Raw genomic sequence first — 16791 nt, forward strand, 5'->3', positions numbered from 1 at the left:
ATCAATTGATTATCTATGTGTGGACTCTCTATTCTCTTCCATTGATCTATTTGCCTTTGTGCCAATACCATTCTGTCTTGATTACCATTGTAATCTTGAAATCAGATTTTATGGATCCTCCAACTGTTCCATTTCAAGATTATTTAAGCTATTATAGGTTCTTTCAGTTCAGTTCAGTTCAGTCGCTCAGTCGTGTCCGACTCTTTGCGACCCCATGAATCGCAGCACGCCAGGCCTCCCTGTCCATCACCAACTCCCGAAGTTCACTCAGACTCATGTCCATCGAGTCAGTGATGCCATCCAGCCATCTCATCCTCTGTTGCCCCCTTTTCCTCCTGCCCCCAATCCCTCCCAGCATCAGTCTTTTCCAATGAGTCAACTCTTCGCATGAGGTGGCCAAAGTACTGGAGTTTCAGCTTTAGCATCATTCCTTCCAAAGAAATCCCAGGGCTGATCTCCTTCACAATGGACTGGTTGGATCTCCTTGTAGTCCAAGGGACTCTTAAGAGTCTTCTCCAACACTACAGTTCAAAAGCAACAATTCTTCGGCGCTCAGCCTTCTTCACAGTCCAACTCTCACATCCATATATGACCACAGGAAAAACCATAGCCTTGACTAGATGAACCTTTGTTGGCAAAGTAATGTCTCTGCTTTTCAATATGCTATCTAGGTTGGTCATAACTTTACTTCCAAGGAGTAAGCGTCTTTTAATTTCATGGCTGCACTCACCATCTGCAGTGATTTTGGAGCCCAGAAAAATAAAGTCTGACACTGTTTCCCCATCTATTTCCCATGAAGTGATGGGACCGGATGCCATGATCTTCGTTTTCTGAATGTTGAGCTTTAAGCCAACTTTTTCACTCTCCACTTTCACTTTCATCAAGAGGCTTTTTAGTTCCTCATCACTTTCTGCCATAAGGGTGGTGTCATCTGCATATCTGAGGTTATTGATATTTCTCCCGGCAATCTTGATTTCAGCTTGTGCTTCTTCCAATCCAGCGTTTCTCATGGTACTCTGCATAGAAGTTAAATAAACAGGGTGACAATATACAGCCTTGACGAACTCCTTTTCCTATTTGGAACCAGTCTGTTGTTCCATGTCCAGTTCTAACTGTTGCTTCCTGACCTGCATATAGGTTTCTCAAGAGGCAGGTCAGGTGGTCTGGTATTCTCATCTCTTTTCAGAATTTTCCACAGTTTATTGTGATCCACACAGTCAAAGGCTTTGGCATAGTCAGTAAAGCAGAAATAGACGTTTTTCTGGAACTCTCTTGCTTTTTCCAAGATCCAGCGGATGTTGGCAATTTGATCTCTGGTTCCTCTGCCTTTTCTAAAACCAGCTTGAACATCAAGAAGTTCACGGTTCATGTATTGCTTTACATTTCCATTAAAAATTTTTAATCAACTTGTCATTTTCTACCAAAAGACACTGAGACTTTAATTGGCACAACATTGAATTATAGATACATTTGGAGAGAACGGACATCTTCCAGTATGTAAACATGGTGACTTCTCCATTGGTTTAGATTTTCTTAAATCTCTTCATGATTGTAGGTGGTTTTCCTGGTAGAGTTCTGCATGCATTTTGAGAACTTTTTTTTCCTAATTTTTTTGTTTTGTTTTTGGATGCTATTAAAAAGAGATTTTTTTTTTAACTTCCATTTTGAATTGCTTGCTGTGAGTATATAGAAATACATTTAACTTCTGCATATTCACCTAGTAATCTGTCACCCTACTAAACTGACTTCTTAGTTCCAGTGCTTGTTTCATAGATGCTTTATATGTGTTTGTGTCAGCTGTAAATACAGTTTTTCTTCTCCCTTCCCCAATCTTTATGCCTTTTATTTTTCTTTGCATGGTTGCAATCATTATGGCTCTAGTACAATGTTGAGTAAAACTGAGAACATTCTTGCCTTTTTCCCAGTCTTAGGAGAAAACATTCAATATTTCATCATTATCTATATTAGCTATAGGTTTTTCATAGGTGACTTTTATCCGAATGAAGAAATTCCCTTGTGTTTCTAGTTTTCTGACATTTTTATTATGAATGAGTGTTGCATTTTTTTTTTTCAAATGCTTTTTCTATACATCTACTGAGATGGTCATATGGTTTTTCTTCTTTATTCTGTTGGTACAATGAATTATGTTGATTGATTTCCAATATGAAACCAACATTGCACTCATGGGATAAATCCCATTGACTTGATGTATTGTTCTTTTTATACACTGCTGGATTCAATTTGCTAACATTTTGTTAAAGATTTATATATCCATATTTATGAGGGATATTGATCTGTAATCTTCTCTTAAAGCATCTCTGTCAGATTTTGGCTTCAAGATTGTTTATTGCTGGTGTCATCAAATTGGAAACTCTGCCCTCCTCCTTTGTGTTCTGAAAGGATTTATGTAAGATTGACACTATTATTTTTTCCTTAAATGTTTTATTGAATTTACCAATGAAACTATCTGGCTCTGAAGTTTTGCTTATGGAGAGATTTTTAATTAGAAATTCAACATCTGTAATAGACAATATTTGTAAAAAGGGGCCATTAAATTTTTGTAGTTATTTTCATGTCAGTTTTGATCATTTGGATTTTTCAAGAAGTTGTCTCATTTCATCTAAGTTGTCAGATTTAGTGTCATTGTTTATAATATTCATTTATTATCTTTTTAACATCTGTAGAATCTGTGATGATTCTCTTTCATTGCTGATACTGATAATTTATGTATTCTTTCTTTTTTCTTCTTAATCAGTCTTACTAGGGTTGTCACCTTTATTAATCTTTTTCAGAGAGCCAACATTTGGATTTGTTAATTTATTATTTTTTAAGGTAGACATGAAGCTTACATTCTTTTATTTATTTTGGCTGCGTCAGATCTTAGTCGCAGCATGCAGGATCTTCCATCTTCGTTGTATCTTTAGTTGTAGCAAACAAACTTTTAGTTGCAGCATGTGGGGTCCAGTTCCCTGAAAAAGTGGAAGAAAGTTAGTCACACAGTCGTTTTCAGCTCTTTGCGATCCCATGGACTGTAGCCCATCAGGCTCCTCTGTCCTTGGAATTCTCCAGGCAAGAGTACTGGAGTGGATTGCCATTTCCTTCTCCGGGGGATCTTCCTGACCCTGGGATTGAACACGGGTCCCCTGCATTGCAGGCAGATTCTTTACCAACTGAGCTTTAAGTAAGTAAATTAAATGTGTACTTTTAAATATAGATCATTTTAATGGGCTTGATATATCACACTGCTGTGTGAGATAGCCACACCCAAAATGAAAGCTGGCCCTCCTGCAGAGTGTAAGAAGAAATCCACAAAAGTCATTCTTTGTACTATGGCAGTAATAGTCCATGAACGCTGTCTGAAAATATGTATTAGAGGAAAAGAGAAGTGTTGTAGCAAGGAAAATAATTTGCTAGTTTCAAAGTATATCTACATGTCTATTTCCTTTCTATGCAATTATCTTACATATTTTCAAAATGTGTTATCTGCAGAAAGCTCTATGAATGCAATTAACATAAGTGGTCCTCAAGCCAAAAATACTGAAGAGGCTTTAAAAGACATGTACTGCAAACTGCCATGCATTCTGTTGCTCTGTGTGAGACTATTACCTGGGTATCTGAACTTGACTAAAGGTCTGACCATTTGCGGTATAATCCCATGAGGCTTCTCAAATGCTTTAGTACTATCTGATACACGTCAAGAGTGGATTATCTGGTCATTTCCCGTCACTACCCTCTTTCCATGAAAAGTAATTCAAACTTCAAACAACCTTGGCCCCTGCACTGGAAGTGCAGTCTCAGCCACTGGACCAGGAGGGAAGCCCCTATCATTTGTTTTTTTATTTTGTTGATTTCTGTTCTTATCATTATTATTTTTCCTGCTACTCACTTTGGGTTTAACTCACTCTTTTAGTTTTCCAGGTAAAACAGGTCATTAACTTTAAATCTTTATTCTTGTAAGCATTTACTGCTATAAATTTTACTCTAAGCACTGCCTCGCTGCAGTCTTTAATTTTCGATATATTGTATTTTTATTCAGCTTGAAATAGTCCCTCACTCTTCTAGTGATTTCTTCCTTGTCCTACGGGTGCTGCTTAGCACCCATATGGGTCCCAAATATGTGGGGCTTTTCTAGTTATTATTATTGATTTCTAATTTATTTCTGTTGTCAAAAGAGAACATACTATGTAAGACTGAAATGTACCAAGACTTATTTTATGGTTCAGCATAGTCAATTCAGAGAAGGCAATGGCACCCCACTCCAGTACTCTTGCTTGGAAAATCCCATGGACAGAGGAGCCTGGAAGGCTGCAATCCATGGGGTCGCTAAGAGTCGGACACAACTGAGTGACTTCACTTTCACTTTTCACTTTCATGCATTGGAGAAGAAAATGGCAACCCACTCCAGTATTCTTGCCTGGAGAATCCCAGGGACGGGGGAGCCTCGTGGGCTGCCATCTATGGGGTCGCACAGAGTCAGACACGACTGAAGTGACTTAGCGTAGCATAGCATAGAGTCAATTTTGATAAATATTCCATATGCACTTGAAAAGAATTGATGATGTTTGTGATAGACTGAACAATGGCTCCAAAGTTAACTGTGCCCTATTTCCTAGAAACTTATGTTACTTTATATGATGTATTAGTCAGGTTCTTCACAGAAACAGAACTAATAGGCTGTGTGTGTGTGTAAAGTTATACAGAGAGAAAGAGATTTTAAACTCTGGGCTCGTGCAATTGTAGAAGCTGGAAAATCCAAAATCTGCAGGGTAGCTGGCAGGCTGGAGACCCAGGAGACAGCTGCAGCTTGAGTCCAAAGGCCATTTGCTGGCAGAATTCCCTCTTCTTCCAGGGAGGTTGATATTTTTCTATTAAGGCTTTGATGGATTGGATGAGGCCCATTCACATAACGGAAGGTAATCCATTTCACTCTAAGTCTACTGATTCAAATGACAATTTCATCTAAAAAGTGCCCTCACAGAAACATCTAGAGTAATTCTTGACCCAGTGTCCGAATACCGCAGTCTAGTTAAGTCGACACACAAAATTAACCACCACATATGGCAATAGTCTTTGCAGATATGCTTATGTTAAGAATTCTGAGATGAGAAGATTATCTTGGATTATCCATGTGGGTCCTAAATGTGATCACAAGAGTACTTATAAGGGAGGCAGAGGGAGATCTGATTATAGGTGATGTAATGATGAAGCAGAGAGAAATGTGAAGAGCCGTGAGCCAAGCAACATAAGCTGGAATCTGCAGGAGGAAACAGGTAGAAGCTGGAAAAGGAAAGGCAATGGATTCTCCCATAGAGCCTCTAGAGTGGGCACACCCAGGTACCTTGGTTTTGGCCCCATGAAACTAATTTCAGACGTCTGACCTTCAGAGCTATTGATAGAAGACAGTGAATGTGTGTTGTTTTGAGCCGACTAATACAGATTTTGCCTGGAAGTGGGGTACTGTTATAACAAACGCCTGAAAATGGAGTAGCTTTGGATTTGGGAAAGGGATAGAATCTGGAAGAATTCTGAGAAACACGATAGGAAAAGCCTAGATTGTTGTGAGCAGACTATTAGAAGAAATATGGTTGTTAAAGACACTGTCAATGATGGCTCAGACGCAAGCGAAGAGCACAGTAGAAAAGCCCACGTAATCTTAGAGAATACCTAGATTATCATAAACAGACTGTTGGTTTAAAAAAAAAAAGTGGATGTTAAAGGTGCTGCTAGCACCTTAAAGGTTCAGAGGAAATGAGGAACATGTGATAGGAAATTGAAGGAAAGAGAATCCTGACTCTATCAAGGCAGAAAGCCTAGTGGAATTGTGTCCTCCAGTCCTGAGAGCAGCAGAGCTTGCAAACAAGGCACCTGGGTTTTCAAGCAAAGTGGAGAAGGTGCAGCCTGGTTTCTTCTCGCTGCTTATAGTAAAATTCCAGAGGTAACGGATAAACTGAGGGGAGAACTGTTAAGCAGGAAAGAACCAAGACTTGACGATTTGGGAAACTCTCAACCTATCCCAGATTGCAAAAGATGCTAATTCGGAGATTCACTGTCCCAAAAGCAGACTGTGGAGAGAAGGCCAAGGGTGTGGTGGGAGAGCCATGCTAGCACAGAAGAGACGAGACACGTGACTGTGCATCCCCTCAGCCATTTGAACAGAAGCCAGAAGCCAAGAATAGAGGTGGGGGACTCCAGGAGCCTCTTGTTTCATGGTGTCAGTCTCCGTGACATACATAAGGGTTTTCAAAATGTCAGAAAACCGCCAACTCAAACTGAGACCATGAAATCAAAGAAAGTGGTCACCAAGCTTCTATAGGCCAGAAACAGGCAGATAAAACTACTCAGCTGCAAACACACGCTACACGTTCAAGAAAACGGAAGATGAGGAGGCAGGGGGCAGGGCAGGGGTGCGAACCTATCGGAGTTTGGCTGGTGGAGTTTCAAAATTGCTTGGGGTAATACTCCATTGTTAAAAAAAAAAAAGATGAAAAAAATTTAACAGAGCAAAAAAAAAAAAATTGCTTGGGGCTGGTGACTCTCTCTTTCTTCTATTCTCTCCCTTTTCTTTTTTATATTTATTTGGCTGTGTTGGGTCTTCGTTGTGGCAAGCAGGATCTTTCATTTCAGCGCACAGACTCTCTAGTTGTGCTGCCTGGGCTCAGTCGTTGCAGCAATTCTCTCCCTTTTGGAATGGGAACTGCTATAGCTGTTATCCTGTACCTGTCCCATAACTGTATTTTGGGAGCAGATAAACTTGTTTTCTAGTTTTACAAGCCCAGAGATGGGGAGGAATTCTGTTCCAGGATGGATCATACCCAGCGTCACTGCTTTTAGATGATAAACATGATGAAATTTTGAGCTTTATCGCTGATGATATTTAGACAATATCTGAGGCTTGAGATGCTGCTGTCGTGGGTTGAGACATAGGAAGACAACAGGATGGGGTGACTGTTTTGCGTGCAGGATAGACATGACTATGAGAGCTGAGGGTTGGGCTGTGGTTGACTAAGTAATGATCCCCCAAAATATTCAGGTTCTAATCCCTGGAACTTGTGACTATTACCTTATGTGGCTTTAAAGAAAACCTCAGTCCTCCTCCAGGGTGTCTCTCCTTTACTCTCACACTACTATGACATTCACAACACTCCTAGCACTAGATGTGTGAGAGTTTTTCCCACACTAAGCAATTCTTAGGACACTGGCTAGGTGTCCGGTTTCTTCTGATCTTTTGTGTTAGCTCAGAAAATATAGCAAATATCTGAAAGGGGCCAACTTAAAATTTATCATTATGCAATGCCCTTCATGGGACTTTCCTGGTAGTCCAGTGGTTAAGATGTCACACTTTCAATGCAGGGGGCCCGGGTTCAATCCCTGGTCAGGGAACTAGATCCCACATGCCACAACTACATAAAGAATTCACATGTGTGACTAAGACCTGTAGCAGCCAAATAAATAAATAAAATGCCTTCATCTCTGGTGAAGAGGTCAGCCATGGCTTTGGGGGGAATTTACATGCAGATTTGGGGGGCCCTCCGGGGGACCCTCCCCTTTGTGGCTCCCTCTTCCCAGAATGGCCTCCCTCGACTTCCAGTTACTCTGCCGGCCTCAAACCCCATACCCTGGTACCTGACTATGTGCCTTAGGATAAATCTGATTGTGTCTGTGGCTGACTGTGGCTTTCTACTTGACAAAGTGTAATGAAATTAAATATTGTCCAGACGTATACATGTTAAAGGGGCTTCCCAGGTGGTTCAGTGGTTAAAAAAAAAATCTGCCTGCCAATGCAGGAGACACGGGTTTGATCCCTGGGTCGGGAAGATCTCCTGGAGGAGGAAGTGGCAACCCACTCCAGAATTCTTACCCGGAAAATCCCACAGACAAAGGAGCCTGGCGGGCTACAGTCCATGGGGTTGCAGAGTCAGACACGACTTGGTGATTGAGCATGATGCACGTGCATGTGAAAAGGTAAACTGAGGGGCATTAACTTAAAAAAGAAAGTTTATTTGAGTTCATGTTGATTTGAATTGGACAGCACCAAACCAAAGGTGATGAAGAGCTTTCCACTGACAGGAGCTAGGGGAGGGGCTTGACAGAGAAGAAGCAAAGCAAGGAGATTATTTGATTGGCCAAAGCTTAAGCAGTTAGTTGCCTTATTTGGAAAAGCCAAGTTGGCTGTTTGCAGTTGGTGGCTCTCAAGTTTCATTTTCTCTGATTGAAGTGCATTAACTCTGGCTTTGGTTTGCTTGCATGGGGCACCAAGGCATTAGAGCCAATTCAGTCTCATGGGCTTCTTGTTTAATTTCCTTAACATCCACTACATCTTTTCCCTCTGTGTTCAATGAAGTCATTCCCCACCAAGTGGGAATGACTACTGGACAGTTACTACTTTCCTTCCTAAACCCAAACGTGTAGAATGGTACATACAACCAAGAAAATAACAAAGAGGAAGACAGGCTATTAAAAAAATGTTTCTGAGCTGTCTACAAAGTATACACTGTTAACTTCATAAATCTTGGAAGAACATGACAAGATGATATGCAATCCTTAAAGAAACAAACACAAAATGCTAAGTCCATCCACTACGTATCACAGAAACATGGAACGAAGGTAGAGCCCTGAGAGAAAACAGCTGCAACTGGATGGTTTTCCAAGCATGATCTGCAGACTGCTAGGGCAACATGATTTTCATACTAAAACTTTATTATTACTCTTTGTCACCATGTTGACATGGGCACGGACAGCACAAAAGCAATGGTAGATAAAACTTCTGGGGCCTGAGTGTGGGGGAGACTCAGTGGCACAAAACAGTATTGGCCACCATTATAACAGTCATGGCCACGAATCAGTGACTTTTTCAAAGTGCCAGATTCAACTGAAAACATACAGAAGAAAGCAGTAAAAATTGCCAATTTTGTTTAATCTCTATCCTTGATTGTGTAATATTTTTATATCACATATCTGCATAATATTTTGAATATTCTGTGTAGTGAAATGGAAAGTCGGCATCAAGCCTTGCTGCTACAATCTGAAGCGTCTTGGTCGTCTCCATGAAAAGCACTTCTGTGATTACACTCATATGTAAGCTGCAGTAGCTGCTTTCTCTAGAGAATATCATTTTTGCTTGAAGTATGACAGACAACTGGAAGTTATTCAGACTTGGGTACCTGGCAGACATTCTCATGAAAATGAACAAAGTGAGCCTATTATTTCGAGGGAAACAAATGATGGGAAAATGCTGACGGCGTGTGTTGCTAATGACACGAGAATTCTAGAAAACTTGTATCTGCCATAGGGACTGGAATAGCTTCCCAGCTATTTTAGAGAAGAGTACTGGTGATATTAAAATTTTGTATTTTTATATCATATAATGAAGAATGTCAACATTTGGAAGAGGTGCATAGTTCAGTGAATCAATGTTTTTCCAGACAGTCAATACATGATGTTATAAAATCGTGCATGGGTGTTGGTGGGAATGCAAACTAGTACAGCCACTATGGAGAACAGTGTGGAAATTCCTTAAAAAACTGGAAATAGAACTGCCTTATGATCCAGCAATCCCACTGCTGGGCATACACACTGAGGAAACCAGAAGGGAAAGAGACACGTGTACCCCAAGGTTCATCGCAGCACTGTTTATAATAGCCAGGACATGGAAGCAACCTAGATGTCCATCAGCAGATGAATGGATAAGAAAGCTATGGTACATATACACAATGGAGTATTACTCAGCCATGAAAAAGAATACATTTGAATCAGTTCTAATGAGGTGGATGAAACTGGAGCCTATTATACAGAGTGAAGTAAGCCAGAAGGAAAAACACCAATACAGTATACTAACACATATATATGGAATTTAGAAAGATGGTAACAATAACCCTGTGTACGAGACAGCAAAAGAGACACTGATGTATAGAACAGTCTTATGGACTCTGTCGGAGAGGGAGAGGGTGGGAAGATTTGGGAGAATGGCATTGAAACATGTAAAATAGCATGTATGAAACGAGATGCCAGTCCAGGTTCGATGCACGATACTGGATGCTTGGGGCTAGTGCACTGGGACAACCCAGAGGGATGGTACGGGGAGGGAGGAGGGAGGAGGGTTCAGGATGGGGAACACATGTATACCTGTGGTGGATTCATTTTGATATTTGGCAAAACTAATACAATTATGTAAAGTTTAAAAATAAAATAAAATTAAAAAAAAATAATAATACAGTAAAAAAAAAAAAAAAGATCCATTAAAGTACAGAGAGATCAATGGATTTTGATGTAATGGATATGAAAAGTTCATTGATATCATTTCGGGCTCCAGTCTGCAACTAAAAATTAGGAAATTACAACTGTTAAATTTAGTGTAGTATCAGAATGATCCCCAGTGATCTGAGAAGGCTACTGAAGCTGTCTCACATTTTCCAACTTTAACAATACACAAGGCCAAATTTTCTTTATATACGTCAACCAAAGCATCATATCACAAAAGACTGAATGTAGAAGCAGATGTGAATATTCAATGGTCTTCTTATAAGCTGGATATTAAAGAAATCTGCCAAAATGTTGTATTAGTTATCTCTTGATGTTATATTAAAAAAAACCCCAAAACTAACACAAACTTAGTGGCCTAACAACACCCTGCCTTACAGGTCCCCGGGGCAGAGGTCCAATACACCTCTTACGGGGCGAACAGCAAGGTGCCAGAGGGCTGTGCCCCTTTTCAAGGTTCTAATGGAGACTGTTTCTTTGCCTTTTCTAGCTTCTAGAGGCCACATGCTCTCCTTGGTTTGAGGTCTCTTGCCTCTCTATTCAAAGACAGAAACACTACATTTCCGTCTGATTCTTCTTTAGTGCCTGCATCTCCTTTCAACCACAGCCAGGAAAGGTTCCACACTTTTAAGGATTCATGTGACTAAATCCACCTGGACAATCTAGGAAGATTCCCCATCTCAGGGTCCTTAACCCCAATCACATTCACATATCCCTTTTGTCATTTAAAGTCACATATTCACAGGTCCTAGGGAACAGCATTTAGACATTTTTTTAAATTTTTATTTTATTTTTAAACTTTAAATAATTGTATTAGTTTTGCCAAATATCAAAATGAATCCGCCACAGGTATACATGTGTTCCCCATCCTGAACTCTCCTCCCTCCTCCCTCCCCATACCATCCCTCTGGGTCGTCCCAGTGCTCTAGCCCCAAGCATCCAGTATCATGCATCGAACCTGGACTGGCAACTCGTTTCATACATGATATTTTACATGTTTTGAGGGACATTATTCTGCCTACCACAAATGTAAAACAGTCTCACTTTCCTCACTAATTCTTTTGGGTAAAATACAGTTATTTTCATTAAAATGTTATGTTAACATATCACTGGTTGTTATTACTTTAAAATGAAAACATTTTTTAATTTTCTCAGTTTTAATTTCTAGTGTGATAAATATTGATAAATACAATCCACATACACAAAAGTTTTTTTGGAATTCTCAGTTTTAAGAGCATAAATCAAACTTTTAGCAAAAAAAAAAAAAAACTTTTAGTAAAACTCAAAATGGATTAAAGACAAACTTAAGACCTAAATCATAGGTTTTAGGAAATCATAAAACTCCTAGAAGAAAACATTGGCAGTATTCAAACAAGGAAAACAAAAGCAAAAATAAACAAATAGGACTACATCAAACTAAAAACCTTTTGCACAGCAAAGGAAATGATCAATAAAATGAAAAGGACACCTACTGAATGGGAGAAGGTATTTGCAAAAAGTACATCTGATAAGGAGTTAATATACAAAATATACAAATATAATATATCCAAAATAAACAATTCAACATAAAAAAAGCCTAATTAGAAAACAAGCAGAGGAATTAAATAAGACATTTTCCCAAAGAAGATATACAGATGACCAACACACATGAAAAGATGCTCAACATCATTAATCATTAGGAAAATGCAAAGCAAAACCACAATGAGATATCACCTCACACCTGTCAGAATGGCTGTTATCAAAAAGATAAGAGAGAACAAGTGTTGGCAAGGATATGCAGAAAAGGGAACCCTTGTGCATTAGTGGTAGCAATGCAAATTCGTGCAGCCACTATGGAAAACAGCATGCAGGTTCCTCAAAAAATTAAAAATTATTTACACTTGGGTTGCTTCCCTATCTTGGCTATTGTAAATAATAGTACAATGAACACAGGCGTGTGATTTGGAGTGTGTATACCTCTTTGAAGCTGTGCTGTCATTTTCTTTGGATACATATCAGGAGTGGATTTGCTGGATCACATGGTAGTTCTATTTTTAATTTTTTGAGGAACCTTCAAGTCCCCTGAACAACAAAACCTGAAGCAGAAGCCACCCCTTTCTGAACTGAGGTCAGGCTCAGAAAGGCGCTTACTCATCCTTCACAAACCAGCATGTGAAAAGCAGCTGAGAACGACAGTCTCAAAGGAGAAGCATGAGGGGAATTAATTCATCAAAGATCATGCAGCCACAGCCCAGCCAATGCTCTGACGTGGAACCTTCTAAGTGGGCTAGAGTGGGCTTACGCATCAGGCCAGACACACTTGAGGTTCACACTTAATTCTGCCCTTTGTTATCCATGTACATTTGGGAAACCAGTTTTGTCTCTGTCGACTTCCATTTCTCCATATGAAAGAGCAATAAAATGTTCCACCTCTCACAGGGTTGCTCTAACAGTTAAAGTAAGATAGATAAAATGTAAAGCACATAAAAATGGGATCCAAGAATGTCCACTCCCTATCCCTCTTTTTCTTGCCTTAAGTTGACCACGTGGCAGGAATCCAAGAAATGTACAGGCCCTGCTCCAGAAATGGTCACAGGAAGTGAGGAAGACAAGCGACCACGAGACTAGACCTCTATAACCCCTTGCAGTAGGTGCTGTGCAGAGGGATGCTAGCGGTGAGAGCTGCGTGTGCTTTAGCGCAGCCAGTGGGGCAATGGTGTAAGGGGAACAGGGCTGGAAGCATCGTGTGTATTAAGCAACCTGTGGTTTAGTTCCATGTGAGGGACTCACAAATAACAAGATAAAATTGCTTTTCGTCCCTAAGACAGAGTGTTAGCTGTCCAGTCACGTCTGAATCTTTGTGACCCTATGGACTGTAACCTGCCAGGCTCCTCTGTCCATGGAATTCTCCAGGCAAGAATACTGGAGTGGGTTGCCATTCTCTTCTCCAGGGGATTTTACCGACCCATGGATGGATACCCAGTCTTCTGTATTGCAGGCAGTCTCTTCACTGTCTGAGCCACCAGAGCAGCCTGAGACAGAGTAAGGAGGTAAGCAATTCTAAGCTAGTGGCTCCACAATTATCAAAGACACAGCTCCTTCCATTTCACTGATTCTCTATCTCCATGGTTGACATGGTCCAAGGTGGCTGCTTGAGCTCTAGCTATCACCACCATGTTCCAGATAGCAATAAGAATGAGAATAAGGATGAACCCCTTCTCCTTCCAAACTATTAGCCAGAACTTTCTCACACAGCTTCACCCAGAGCGATCTGTGGGATTTCTTAGTGGAGTGGTCCACGGGGCTCTGAGGATAGGACTAAGTTGGAGATTCATCAACACAGAGGTGACAGCTTGGGTCATGGCTGGATTCCCCAAGAAGAGTGTACACGGTGAGAACAGAACCCCACTGACACCATGAAGGAGGGAAACAGGAGAGCATGGCTTCAAGGAGAAAACTGTTCAATCAATAGTGTCCGCTGGTAAAACTGAGGCTATTTAGGAATGATGTTATGGCAAATGACAGACAAGGAGCTTCAAGAATCAGTCCCTCCACTTAAGCAACCATTGCTGCTGCTGCTGCTAAGTTGCTTCAGTCGTGTCTGACTCCCCCGTCCCTGGGATTCTCCAGGCAAGAGCACTGGAGTGGGTTGCCATTTCCTTCTCCAAGGCATGAAAGTGAAAAGTGAAAGTGAGTCGCTCAGTCGTGTCCAACTCTAGTGACCCCATGGACTTTAGCCCACCAGGCTCCTCCGTCCATGGGATTTTCTAGGCAAAAGTACTGGAGTGGGGTGCCATTGCCTTCTCTGAAGCAACCATTAGGCTTATAAAAACTGGCAGAATCAGCTTTTTTAGGACTCTGGAATCTAAAAAAAAAAAAAAAAAAATTAGAACAACCAGAGGAATGACTCATGAAGAAAGAGGCTGCTAAATTTCAGTAAGAAATTGTTGCAGCATTTTTGCTTACCTACCCACCATCTCCCATTCTCCCAGCAGCAGCCAGGAAGACAAACAGCCTGAACCCCTGCTGTGGCTTGCTGGTGCCAGACTGGGCTACACAGACCTTGTTCTCAAAAATGTGGTTTTCCATTGTGGCCCACCTGGGAGTCCCCTGAGGGGCTGGTACAGAGGCTGACTTTTGCTCACTCCCCTCAGACTAGAGTAGCTTCCCAAGGATCTTTTGAAAGGACTTAAGAGACAGTACAGAAGCTTCCCTGGTGGCTCAGACAGTCAAGAATCCGCCTTCAATGCAGTAACCCCAGGTTTGATCTCCCTGGGTCATGAAGATCTCCTGGAGAAGGGAACAGCAACCCACTCCAGTAATCTTGCCTGGAGAATTTCATGGACAGAGGAGCCTGATGGGCTACAGTCCATGAGGTAGAAAAGAGTGAGACATGACTGAGCAACTAACACACACAAAGACATACAGGACCCATAGTTGTCTGGGGCAAGAGGCAGCAGATGAGGTTAAGCAGCAGCAGAACCAAAAAGTCTGGGAAGGGGAGGCTAAGGAGGAAGATACTGGAAGCAAAAAGGCCTTGAAGGATTACCACTTTTACCAGGGAGTCCAGACTGCAACACACAAGTCCAGGGCTAGACACAGGCTCAGAAGAGATCCAAGAGGACCCTAGGCTTTCACTTTGGGCTGACCTTCCACATAAGCAGAAAGTAAAGAGTTAAGGCAGGTGGCCTGGTTAAGTGCAGCAGGAGTACCCAGTTCAGGACCAATCTATAAAGACCATGAGAGGTTTCTTCTCACTTTGGGAGTGGGAGGACTTGGCTTCTGGTGTTTAAGGAGATCTGTGTCAAGTCAGTGGCTGACCAGTGAGATAGTGGAACGGTGGTCTCAGTGATTACATGTGACAGGAATACAGTCTGCACATGGACTCTACCGAAATGTCCATCAACAGAGAAATGGATAAAGATGTGGTACATATATACAATGAAATATTACTTAGCCATAAAAAAGAATGAAATAATGCCATTTGCAACATGAATGGACCTAGAGATTATCATACTAAATGAAGTAAGTCAGAGAAAAACAAATATCATATGATATCACTTACCTGTGGAATCTACAAAGATGATACAAATGAACTTATTTACAAAACAGAAACAGACTTAGAGACTTTGCAAACAAATTTATGGTTACCAAAGGGGAAGGGTGGTGGGGGGAGGGATAAATTAGGAGTTTGGGATTAACATATGTACCCTGCTTGTGTAGTTGCTAGGTTGTGTCCGACTCTTTGTGACCCCATGGACTATAGCCTGCCAGGCCCCTCTGTCCATGGAGTTTTCCAGGCAAGAATACTGGAATGTGTTGCCATCTGTTACTCCAGCTGGGGGGTGGGGGTTGGGGGTGGATTCTTTACCACTGCGCCACCTGGGAAGCCCACATTACAATACTGAAAGTTCCCCAAACAAGAAATATGCCTGGGCAGTCCTTTCTTGAGGATTCTGCAGAGATGGTTCATACATCAGTTAGAGCTGGATTTGTGACCCTCAAGGATCCTTATACTTTTAAGAACCTATTACTTAATAATTCTTTCTGTTACTTGTAATTAATTTCTCTAATTCATCAGTGGTTATTCTTTGGATCATTATTTTGTCTGTCAAAATGCTGACCTGCCCCATTTCCATCTTGGATTAATTTCCATTTAAATAGCTCTTTTTAAAATTCGGGTTTTTTCCCCGTTTATCTATAGCCCATTGATTTCTGACAAGGAGGCCCAGACCATTCACTGGAGGAAAGAACAGTCTCTTCAACAAATGGTGTTAGTACAATTAACCACATGCCTAAGAATGAAGCTGGACCTAGACCTCATACCATATACAATAATTAACTCAAAATGTATCGATAATCTAAATGCAAGTTCTAAAACCATAACACTCTTGGAAGAAACACAGAGGTAAATTTTATTGACTCTGGATTTGGCAATAGATTCTTAACTATGACACCAAATGCATAAGTAATAAAAGAAAAAACTGATAAACCAGACTTATGTACATTAGAGGACTTCCCATGTGGCGCAGTGGTAAAGAATCCATATGTTAACACAGGAGATGCGGGTTTGATCCTTGGGTCAGGAAGATTCTCTGGAGAAGGAAATGGCAACCCACTGCAGTATTTTTGCCTGGGAAATTCCATGTTCAGGCTCGGTGGGTTTCGGTCCACAGGGCTGCAAAACAGTTGGGCGTGACTGAGCAACTGAGCACGCAGATGCATGTGCATTAAAAGACTACCAGAAAGTGAAAAGACAGCCTACAAAATGGGAGAAAATATTTGCAAATCATGACAGGAGTCTGATATAGAGCAAATATATATAAAACACTTATAACTCAGCAACAAAAGATAATCTGATTAAAAATGGGCAAAGGACTTGAATAGACATTCCTCCAAAGATACATAAATGGTCAGCAAGTACAGGATGCTCAACATCACAAATTATCAGGGAGATGCAAAACAAAACCTTTATACCCACTAGAAAGGCAACAACAACAACAACAACAAAAATAATAAATTTAATGGAAAATAACAAGTGATGGATGAGGTAGA

The sequence above is a fragment of the Bos indicus x Bos taurus genome, chromosome 16 (assembly GCF_003369695.1).
Source record: "Bos indicus x Bos taurus breed Angus x Brahman F1 hybrid chromosome 16, Bos_hybrid_MaternalHap_v2.0, whole genome shotgun sequence".
Taxonomy (NCBI): Eukaryota; Metazoa; Chordata; class Mammalia; order Artiodactyla; family Bovidae; genus Bos; species Bos indicus x Bos taurus.